General features: G+C 39.6%; 1 long non-coding RNA gene across 3 annotated transcripts; it reads left to right on the top strand.

Moving 5' to 3' along the window:
- The first annotated feature begins 2,921 nt into the window (after nucleotides 1-2,921).
- LOC109889663 (uncharacterized) lies at nucleotides 2,922-5,652 on the top strand. 3 transcript variants are annotated; one of them, XR_002255310.2, is made up of 5 exons: nucleotides 2,922-3,012; nucleotides 4,347-4,509; nucleotides 4,630-4,712; nucleotides 4,810-4,896; nucleotides 5,025-5,652. It is a non-coding gene; the product is annotated as an uncharacterized LOC109889663 (long non-coding RNA). The 3 variants fall into 3 exon arrangements; XR_002255309.2 differs by lacking the exon at nucleotides 2,922-3,012 and adding an exon at nucleotides 3,548-3,696; XR_002255308.2 differs by lacking the exon at nucleotides 2,922-3,012 and adding an exon at nucleotides 3,703-3,863 and having other exon boundaries at nucleotides 5,025-5,651.
- The last annotated feature ends 6,355 nt before the right edge of the window (nucleotides 5,653-12,007 follow it).

The raw sequence follows: 12,007 nt of genomic DNA, 5'->3' as shown, positions 1-12,007 counted from the left end.
AGGAATGCTCACTAACAGGGATGTATACAAATTTGTGGAAAAATGTTGGAGAAATAAGATTTATGTGCGTATGGAACATTTCTGGGATCTTTTATTTCAGCTCATGAAACATGGGATGCTCTGGATCGACGTGTATGGCAGCGTGTTCCAGTTCCCACCAATATCCAGCAACTTCGCACAGCCATTGAAGAGGAGTGGGACAACATTCCACAGGCCACAACCAACAGCCTGATTAACTCTATGTGAAGGAGATGTGTCACGCTGCATTAGGCAAATGTTCACACCAGATACTGACTGGTGTTCTGATCCACTTCCCTACTTTTTTAAAGATATCTGTGACCAGCAGATGCATACAGTATCTGTATTCCCAGTCATGCGAAATCCATAGATTAGGGCCTAATGAAATTATTTTAATTGACTGATTTCCTAATGTGAACTATAACTCAAGAAAATCTTTGAAATTGTTGCATGTTGCGTTTATATTTTTGGTCAGTGTATATTTATATAAAATCACTTACATTTAAAAAAATATATTAAAAAAAGGGGGTCAATGCAAATAGCCATTTGATTAACTGTTTAGCAGTATTATGGCTTGGTGGTAGAAACTGTTAAGGAGCCTTTTGGACCTAGACCTGGCGCTCCGGTACTGCTTGCCATGCGGCAGCAGAGAAAACAGTCTATGCCTAGGGTGGCTGGAATCGTTTAACATTTTAAGGACCTTCCTCTGACACTGCCTGGTATAAAGATCCTGGATGGCAGGAAGCTTGGCCCCAGTGATGTACTGGGCTGTACTCACTACCCTCTATAGCGCCTTGCGGTCGGAAGCATTAAGAAAGAAAGCAATTCCACAAATGAACTTTTAACAAGGCATACCTGTTAATTGAATTGCATTCCAGGTGACTACCTCATGAAGCTGGTTGAGAGAATGCCAAGAGTGTGCAAAGCTGTCATCAAGGCAGTATATTTTTTATTTGTTTCACACTTTTTGGGTTACTACATGATTCCATGCGTTATTTCATAGTTTTGATGTCTTCGCTATTATTCTACAATGTAGAAAATAGTACAAATTAAGAAAAACCCTGGAATGAGTAGGTGTGTCCAAACTTTTCATTGGTACTGTGTATATAAAGTGTATTCGGAAAGTATTCAGACCCATTGACTTTTTCCACAGTTTGTTACGTTACAGCCTTATTCTAAAATGGATTAAATTGTACAATATCCCATAATGACAAAGCAAAAACTGGTTTTTGAAATTTTGGTCAGGGAGGTGACCAAGAACCCGATGGTCACTCTGACAGAGCTCCAGAGTTCCACTCTGGAGATGGGAGAAACTTTCAGAAGGACAACCATCGCTGCAGTATTCTACCAATCAGGTCTTTATAGTAGAGTGGTCAGACGGAAGCCACTCCTCAGTAAAAGGCACATGACAGCACACTTTTGCCAAAAGGCACCTAAAGGACCCTCAGACCATGAGAAACAAAATTATCTGGTCTGATGAAACCAAGATTGAACTGTTTGTAATGAATCCCAAGCGTCAGATCTGGAGGTAACCTGGCACCATCCCGATGGTGAACCATGGTGGGGAAGAATCATGCTTTGGGGATGTTTTTCAGCAGCAGGGACTGGGAGAATAGTCAGGATCGAGGGAAAGATTAACAGAGCAAAGTACAGAGAGATCCTTGATGAAAACCCGCTACTGAGTGCTCAGGACCTCAGGCTGGGGAGAAGGTTCACCTTCCAACAGGACAACAACCCTAAGCACACAGCCAAGGCCAAGACAACGCAGGAGTGGCTTCGGGACAAGTCTCTGAATGTCCTTGAGTGGCCCAGCCAGAGCCCGGACTTGAACCCGATCTAACATCTCCGGAGAGACCTAAAATTAGCTGTGCAGCAACAGTCCCCACCCAACCTGACAGAGCTTGAGATTATCTGCAGAGAAGAATGGGAGAAACTCCCCAAATACAGGTGGGCCAAGCTTGTAGCGTCATTCCCAAGAAGACTCGATTCTGTAATCGCTGCCAAAGGTACTTCAACAAAGTACTAATTAAAAGGTCTGAATACTTATCTACATTTAATATTCAATTTTTATTTGCAATAAATTAGCAAAACATTTTAAAAACCTGTTTTTGCTTTGTCATTATCGGGTAATGTGTGTAGATTAATGAGGGGGAAAAACGATTTAATCAATTTTAGAATATGGCTGTAACGTAACAAAATGTGTAAAATGTCAAGGGGTCTTTCCAAAGGCACTATATATATATATATATATATATATATATATATACACATGTACATACAAAATCTTATATTTTCTACAAAATCACTTACATTTCAACAGCTCTTCATCCACGTGACTTAGCCACCTCATATCAACTGCCCATCATTCCTTTTATAGAGGCATGTTGCATACCCTTTGGTTCTCATAAAAATATTCCATTATTTAAATATTTTTACAAACTCACTTAAAATTATTCAACGGCACCTTGACAATGTAATATAGACACATCAAACCAATTTTGGAATGTATAGAGGGTAGGAACACACATCGCACACCCTTTCGTTTTCTAGAGAGAATTTATTTATTTATTTGACCTTAAACCAACTTTGTGTTGTTCACAGGGCAGGGACACACATTGCACAACCTTTTGTTTTTCCCATAAAGCAACATTAGAGCCTCTCTGACTACCTCAGGTTCTCACAAGGGTTGGAGGAACGAACTGGTTCAGGGAACAGAAAATAAGAAATAATTAAATCATTTGAGTAACAGAACCTGAACTGAAAACCAAAGTGATCTATACTTTTCTGGAACATAACCGTTATTTTAAAGCATGGGAACTGGTTAATAACTTTCTTTAACGTTCCAGGATTTTTTTTTTCAATCTCACAAAAATCACAACAAAGCACCCTCACTCTGTCCCTCAGAAACATATTCCAGCATCTGCTCTGGCCCATCGTTAAACCAACGCGGGAGTTCAAGGACATTCAAAGTTCCTCCATAGAAGGCGCTTCTCTGTAGGTATAATTCTGTGGGCCTAATTCAGATAATGCATGTCATTCCTCCATAGTCCTCTCTCCTCACCCACAAAATGTCAGTTGCACTGTGTGTGTTTGTCTTTCATTATGATTAAACAATGCTGCTACGACAAATACAATTAGCTCTTTAAGGACTTTCCCATACAGATTGTATCGCTCACCCGCTCCACAGAAAGCTGTTCTATCTGCACTGATTGGTTTAGCAATTTAATGTCAAGCTAAATGTACACTGTAAAAAATGACCCACGGGTTTAGTAAATATTGCAAAAGAAAATCAATGATTTGTACTTAAAATAATAGGATCCTGGTTTTACTTACGTTTTTGAATATAGTACTTAATTTATGTGTTGAAAAAGACTGGCATTTGCAAATAAAAATCCAAGATAATATGCTGCTAAATTTGAACAAATATTTCTAAGTAACAACCAACAACTTAAAAATATGATATTCAAAGGATCATTATTATGTTGGACTGACATGCTACATATTGTTCTGGGCGTCATTTGTGCTTGGAACAGACGCTTCTTGATCTTTCTCCTCTGAAATGGCCATGCGGCTGCTAAAGACCAAATTATAACTTGGAATATAGTTTGGAACTCTCTACACACATTTTCCACGAAATGTCGAAAATATTTGTGGAAAACGTTCAATAATATTCTTCAAGTACGATAAGCCTTTAGCTAGCTATATTGCCAGAGTACGTTTATATATTTGCACGTTGATAAGACGTGTAGTGAACGGCCGTGATGTCTAGCTATTGGTGGGATTGCTAGTAAATTAGCAGTGCATTTAGTCGCCTCAGCGCTGTTTCTAACCGTCGTCATTTTTGTGTACGTTTTAAATGAACCGAAATAGCTATGTAAAATTTTTGCTACCTAGCTTACCAAAAAATGTATCGTCAGCAAACATTACAGTAAAACTGAACACATGGTGCCCCTGCAATTTAATGTTTGCCTGCTAGGCAAGCTAGCCAGGCATACCAGCCAGGCAGAGTGGAACGAACAATACGTAGCTAGCTAGCTACACCTGTCCTTGCAGAAACCTTCGTGTTCTTCATGTATTCACAACATGTTGAAGGCAGCACTGCAAACGTTGACCTTGTGCAGTACTTATGTAGTCAATAATCTAACTGCCAAACTAGCTAAATGTAATAACTGGGCTGGCTAGTAAGATAGATAACAAGCAGCTCTTCCAAATCAGCTAGGATTGCGATGTTTCCTTTTTTTTTTTGCTAGCTAGCTATTTAAAGCTTAAGCCATTTGTTTTATTTTCCTGACATTGTCATAGATTTTAATAGAACTCCTCTTCTTTAGGAATAGGTATTCAAGTATTCAGACGTTCCTGAGTACTGATACAGAGCTCATTCTCGAGGCAGCTAATGAAGCACACATGAAGGATGGAACACTACTCAACAATCTGTCTGTTGAAATCAGACATCCTGGAAAATCTGTCTGAAAGGATCTTGCGCACACTCAGGTACAAAATACAGCTGAATGAAAATAGTCAATGTAGGTAAAAAAAAAAATGTATATTGATTTCAGTATTTTGTGTTGTCTTAACCTAATATTCTAATCTACAATTAAACATGCATTATAGATTAGTCTGAACATTCTCACTCTGCACATGCTTTGGGAGAGGGTTCCCAATAGCATTCTGAAATCCTTGAAGTCCTGTACGGGGTATGCACAGTAACACCTTCACAATAGTATATAGGTTATACTGTATGTATTTAATGCCGGTATTAAATGCAATTATTTGTATAACATCATATTACAGTGCAACACCATCTAGGAAAGAAGAGTGATCTGTGGCCTGATCATATACCCCAGCGAGAGAGTTGAAGACCTTATCACAGAATACAAGGTAAAGGTTTTATTTTTGTATCCTTATTTATCTCTAAATTAGATGTCTTCCTTTCTTTCCCTCACTCTCCTCAAGTTGCACAGTTAATCTAGTAGCCTAGTCTGTTATTTCTTATTTTTTTCACTCAGGATTCTGACAACACCATGATCCGAGAGGACCTCGTTCAGTGATGTGATGGTGTCATGTGATCAAGGAGCACTGTGAAGGATCTGCATCGAAGGAGCAGAGCTCCTGGCTGGTATTCCCAGTCTTACACAGTCATGTAACTTGCTTATGGGCCTTAAATTTAAGCCATAGATAAGGTACCCCAAAGAACTGAAGTATACCTTTTGAGGTGGTCCAACAAGTATTCTTTGAACTTGATGATCTTAGGACATCCCTATGGGTCCAAGCTCTAAAAATGAAGTTACTTGTTTTCAGAGATATCTAAAGATATCTGAGAACTCTCAAATGGCCACTCACAAACTGTGGTCTAAACCCTACTCAGTAAGCTGAAAAGCTAGGCGGTATAGGAGCTACAGTTTACATGATGCTCTTTGTCAGGTGAAGTCATAAGAGACATTGTGAATTCCTGTTTTAAAAAACTTTGTTATAAAACTTACTCCATATGCACTAGTGGATATCTGAGTTTTTTTGTCAGGTGCAAGCTATCTGGATGTAACTTTACCTAAGGAGGCAAGGTATAGTTATACCCAGAATGCTTAAAGATGATTGTCACGGCTGGCTGAAGGACTGGACCAAAGTGCAGCATGGTAAGCGTACATTTTCTCTCTATTCAAAAATGACGCCGACAAAAACCAAACCGTGAAGCTTTGGGCTGTGTGCCCTGAACAAAGACAAAGTTAACTTCCCACAAAACAGGTGGGGGAAAAGGGTACCTAAGTATGATTCTCAATCAGAGACAATAATAGACAGCCTCTGATTGAGAACCACACCCGGCCAAACACATAGAAATAGAAAATCATAGAACATAGACTGCCCACCCAAACCACACCCTAACACTGTTTCTTTTAGCATATTCCCTTGTATAGAAATAATATTTTTTTGTAAATTATCCCAAGTATATTGAGGTAACTACAGTGCCTTGCGAAAGTATTCGGCCCCCTTGAACTTTGCGACCTTTTGCCACATTTCAGGCTTCAAACATAAAGATATAAAACTGTATTTTTTGTGAAGAATCAACAACAAGTGGGACACAATCATTAAGTGGAACAACATTTATTGGATATTTCAAACTTTTTAACAAATCCAAAACTTAAAAATTGGGCGTGCAAAATTATATTTGAGTAGTAGGAACCCAATTTAAATACATTTTACTAACCTGAGTACCACAAGTAACTGAGTAAAAAACATTTGTAGATTAAACAGAATATCAATCACGATACTGAGTAAATTCAGCAAATTAAACTTACAATATTAGTTCTGTAACTGATTACATGAAGTATCTGAAACTTAGTTCTGGGACTTGAAGGACTTAAGCAGGTAAAGTAAAAGTTCTGAACCTGATAAAATTAAGTTGAATGAAACGGACACCTCACAAGTCCTCAACTGGCAGCTTCAATAAATAGTACCCGCAAAACACCAGTCTCAACGTCAACAGTGAAGAGGCGACTTCGGGATGCTGGCCTTCCAGGCAGAGTTGTAAAGAAAAAGCCATATCTCAGACTGGCCAATAAAAATAAAAGATTAAGATGGACAAAAGAACACAGATAGGGGAACTCTGTCGAGAGGGGAACTCTCTCATCCCGGAGTCGCCTCTTCACTGTTGACGTTGAGACTGGTGTTTTGCGGGTACTATTTAATGAAGCTGCCAGTTGAAGACTTGTGAGGCGTCTGTTTCTCAACCTAAACACTCTAATATACTTGTCCTCTTGCTCAGTTGTGCCAGCTTGTGCTGTTCTGTGAACACAGCGTTGTACGTGATCTTCAGTTTATTGGCAATTTCTTGCATGGACTAGCCTTCATTTCTTGAACAAGAATAGACAGATGAGTTTCAGAAGAAAGTTCTTTGTTTCTGGCCACTTTGAGCTTGTAATCGAACCCACAAATGCTGATGCTCCAGATACTCAACTAGTCTAAAGAAGGCTTCTTTAATCAGAACAACAGTTTTCAGCTGTGTTAACATCATTGCAAAATAATTTTCTAATGATCACTTAGCCTTTTAAAATAGTGAACTTGGATTAGCTAACACAACGTGCCATTGGAACACAGGAGTGATGGTTGCTGATAATGGGCCCCTGTACGCCTATGTAGATATTCCATAAAAAATGTGCCGTTTCCAGCTACAACATCAACAATGTCTACACTGTATTTCTGATCAATTTGATGTTATTTTAATGGACAAAAAAATAGCTTTACTTTCAAAAACATGGACATTTCTAAGCTACCCCAAACTCTTGAACGGTAGTGTATTTGAGTTTAATACACTAAAACCGAAGTATATTGTACTTAAAAAATCCTCCTTGATTTACTTAAAAGGCTGATGTTTACCTACATTTTTTTAAGTGAAAGGGGCACAATATTTTTTACAGTGTAAAAGAAATGCATATTTCAGAGGTTTAAAAAGGAACAGAAAGGAACAATATAAAATGGTACTCCTTTGGGTTCGAACTGGTTCACAACTTCATTTTACTGGTTGAAAACAGTGGAACGGAACGAAAAAGAATAATGGTTCTGTTCAGAACCACCTGGAAACCATGTGTTTGATGTATTTGATACCATTCCATTGATTCCACTCCAGTCCTTACCACAAGCCCGTTCTCCCCTATTAAGGTGGTTCCAATCCCTGGTTTTACACAACAATAAGACTTTCTGCTCTGCAAATTTAGACTGCCAGGTTTTGGGCATTATGAATAGTATTGTGTTGAACAGTTTGTCAGATTGTCACCTCTTACTTGGACTGCTGCAATGCTCATCTCCATAGCCTTTCTGTCAACCCTCTTCAATATGTTCAGAATTCTGTTGCTTCAGTGCTCACCCTGAAGGGTACACCATTTTGGTTAAGGGTACACCGTTAAGGCAAAATCTTTTTGCAGCCATTCTGATGGGCTAGCAGGGGAGAGCAAAATATAGTGTTCTCCCTCCTCTGGGTCCTTATCTGATGTTATGGTATAAAGTAAAGTATGCAACTTCTCACCGTTGTGCATATTGTCTGAATGCTATTAAACCTTCAAAAGTCCATTGTTGTTCGATTTATCCTTGGATCCTTTATTTCACACCACTGGAAATTAAAACTTCCCTACATCTGCACCAAAACCTGGGAAAACATCACATCCACTCTCCACCGCTCACCTACAAATCTCTCCATGTCCTGGTTCTTTCTTACCGCTCTTACATTCTGCACACCTAAATCCCCTGTCACTCACTTTACTCATCTGACTCAGGTTCCCTTATCACCCTCAACACCAGACTCCTGGTCACTGGGAACCTTGTCTTCAGCTCAGCTGCTCTCAACTCATTTGCGTATTTAAAACCAGACTCGCAAGATATCTCTTCAGACAGCACCTATGTTGCCCTCCACTCAGCACTTATAGTTTTAATTTCTTGTTAAATGTTTTGACTAGGGCTGATTTCAAGGTTTACTGTTAACCTACAACGCATTGCATGGACTTGCTACTATTTATGTCTATGATTTGATCCTGCCATACATACCTACACAAGTCACAAGACCCAGGCCTCCTTATTGTCCCTCGAATTTTGAAGGAAACAGCTGGAGAGCTCCTCTTTTATGGGATGGTCTGCAGATCCATGTGAGAGAAGCAGGTTTGGTCTCAACCTTTAAGTCTTAACCGAAGACTAATTTCTTCAGTAGGTCCTATGATTTAAGTGTAGTCTGGCTCAGGGGTGCGAAGGTGAACGGCAAGGCGGTGGCGAGAGGAACCACGATTGCTGTCTCTGCCTGGACAGCTCCCCACTCTCCTGGGATTCTCTGCCTCTGACCCTATTACGGAGGCCAAGTCACTGGCTTGCTCACGCTCTCCCATGCCGTCCCTATGAGGGCGCATCATGTCATGCCAGGCTTTGTTCGCTATGCTCGACTCCCTTGGGTGGGTTGAGTCACTGATGTAATCTTCCTGTCCGGTTTTGCGCGCCCTATGGCTAGTGCGGTGTAGGAACGTAAGCACAATGACTAACGCTAGCACAATGCGTTAGCACAACGACTGTAAGTCTACAGGAACAGTTAGCTCAAAAGCTGTTCCTGTTCATCCGAATCTGGGAAAGTAGTTTAAATGGCTTTATTGACAATGTCTCCTCCTATTCATTTAACATGGAGAAAAGTACAGTCATTGGAGCTGATTACAGGTTTTTCTTCTGTATAGAAAATTGTTAAGCGGGTCATCTAAGTCACGTGTCAAACTCGTTCCACGGAACTCCCCTCACCTTGGTGTCTAGGTCTTAATTGAAAGGAAAAAACAAAATCCAGCAGACATTAGGCCCTCCATGGAATACATTTGACACCACTAATCTAAGTGGTAATTTTCTGGATGGAAAAAGACCAAAACCAGAGAGAAAGCATGCAGTGAAGATATTGACTATTGGGACAGTGACAAATATTTGATTGTTTTGGCTCTCCAGCACTTTGGATTTGAAATTATACAATGACTAAGGTTAAAGTGCAGACTGTCAGCTTTCATTTGGGGGTAATTTATAATTAAGGCACTTTTTGTACATAGTCCCCCCCCATTTTAGAACTAACAAATCAAAAATTAAAGCTAGACAGTCAGGGAGAATTGAAAATGGCAAAAACCGGGCATTCAGGCACATGCCCATTGGTTTTTGTTATGTTTAATCAGAGGAGCACAGCATTAGCCATGGTGAAATGCATGTTATTGCAGGAAATTAGGTTTAAAACGGCAAAAATGAACTCCCAGCTCCAAGCCAAACTGTTTAGAAATTGCTGGAAATAATCTTTACAACGGCAACATTTTCTCTAGCCTGCCAAGTTGCCTTTATAGCTAATATAATATGTTAAGAGTTTACTCTTCCAATTAAATGTGGGGAGGTCAAAATAATGACATTGTCTACCAAATCTATTCACTTTAAAATGTTGATTACTTCTACTTCATATTAGAATTCACCTGATGATAAGATGTCAAAGATGGACCTTCCTGATATATGGGTGCATGGCACGAGCCTGGATGTTTTGGTTAAGGAATACTGCAAAATGGCTCGATCCCGGAGAAGGACATTGGCATTGCTGATTACAATGTCTTTTGGTGTGACAGACTGAAAAAGTGGTTGGGATGGCTACATATGTGAAATCAATTATTGTTGCATCATGCTCTTTAATTTAATTTAATTCCCCCAAAATGCAAGCTTTTGGTTATAGATGTGGCCATAAGCCAAAAAACAAATGTATCTGTTGCAGGGATTTATCCCCCATGATTTTCTATAGAACTTTCAGATCTTGTTATGAGAAAACATGCCTGGGCCAAGGCTACAAAAACGGACTCTATAGGCAGCTTTTTAGGCAATTGAGAAATAGATGCAGTTCCTCAGTCAAGAAAACTAAATCTAGCTACTAGCTAAGTTCTACAGTGTCTCAGACTCTGCTGATGATCTGTCTACATTTTGGAAAACAGTTAATGCACTGAAGTGTGGAAATTCCTCTTCCTTGCCTAAGCAAATTGTGTCAGACCCTGGCATCACTACTGAGAAAAGTTATGATTTTAATAAGCATTTTTTCTTGGCAGGCTTTTTTATCTGAAATAAATTGTGGTTTAATTGACCATGTTCAGCCAGTTGACTGCCTGCCCCTCTCCCAGCCTTCAGTTGGCTCAATGGAAGTTCTGTCAACTTCTAGTGAATCTTTGTTTTCATTTCAACAACTTTCTACTTGTGAAATGCTAGACGCTGTGCACAAGATTGATGTAAAAATCCACTAAGGCTTGATCCTTTCTTGCTGCAGCAGAATGGCGCTGGAGTGAATAGCGCAGTTTTACAGGCTCCTGACCTATTGTGCGCGTGGGGGGGGGCTCTGCACACATAGACAACAGCCACCCTCAAGAATCGTTACCCAACCATCTCACATCGATTTTGCATATTTTTTTATACTGATCTTCAACCAAAACCTTATATTAGATAAAGGGAACATGAGTGAACAAATAACCCAACAATTACATACTTACTTCATTTATTTCATCAACAAAGTTATGCAATTCCCTGTGTGAAAAAGTAATTGCCCTGTTACACTTTTGCCACCTTTAGCTCCAATGACTCCTTCCAAATGCTTCCTGTGATTGTTGATCAGTCTATCACATAGTTGAGGAGGAATTTTGGCCCACTCTTCCATGCAGTGTGATTTGTGGGTTTTCAATCATGAACAGATTGTTTCAAGTCCTGCCACAACATCTCAATTGGGATTAGTTCTGGACTTTGACTAGGCCATTCCAAAGCTTAAAATTTGTTGCTATTTTAGCCATTTTATGTATACTTGATTGTGTGTTTTGGATCATTGTTTTGCTGCATGACCCAGCTTCAGCTTCAGCTCACAGACGTGTGGCCTGAAATTCTCCTGTAGAATTCTCTGATACAGAGCATAATTCATTGTTCCTTCTATTAAGGCAAGTTGTCCAGGTTCTGAGGCAATAAAACATCCCCAAATTTTCCCACTACCATCACCATGCTTGATCGTTGGTGTAAGGTTCTTACTGTAGAAATGCTGTGTTTGGTTTTTGCCAGGCGATCCGGACCTCTGTAATTTTTGGTCATGGCTATAATAATAATATATTCCATTTAGCAGATGCTTTTATCCAAATTCTTTAAAAAATGTATATTGTTGTAATTTTCCCCCCTTTTTTCCCCCAATTGGTAATTACAGTCTTGTCCCATCGCTGCAACTCCCGTATGGACTCGGGAGAGGCAAAGGTCAAGAGACATGCGTCCTCCAAAACACGACACTGCCAAGCCGCACTGCTTCTTGATACATTGCTCCTTGATACACTGCTCATTTAACCCAGATAACCCAGATACAAGCTGTATTCGAATACTCATACTAACCGTGCTATTTGTGACGTGATTTGAGTATATAGTATGCTTATTGGTCATAGTATGGATAGTTAGTATGCCAAAAGTTCCTGGATGTTGTAAACATTCGTAAAAATACAAAGTA

This window comes from Oncorhynchus kisutch, linkage group LG4 (assembly GCF_002021735.2).
Source record: "Oncorhynchus kisutch isolate 150728-3 linkage group LG4, Okis_V2, whole genome shotgun sequence".
Lineage (NCBI taxonomy): Eukaryota > Metazoa > Chordata > Actinopteri > Salmoniformes > Salmonidae > Oncorhynchus > Oncorhynchus kisutch.
This window is presented reverse-complemented; position numbering and strand designations above follow the sequence as displayed.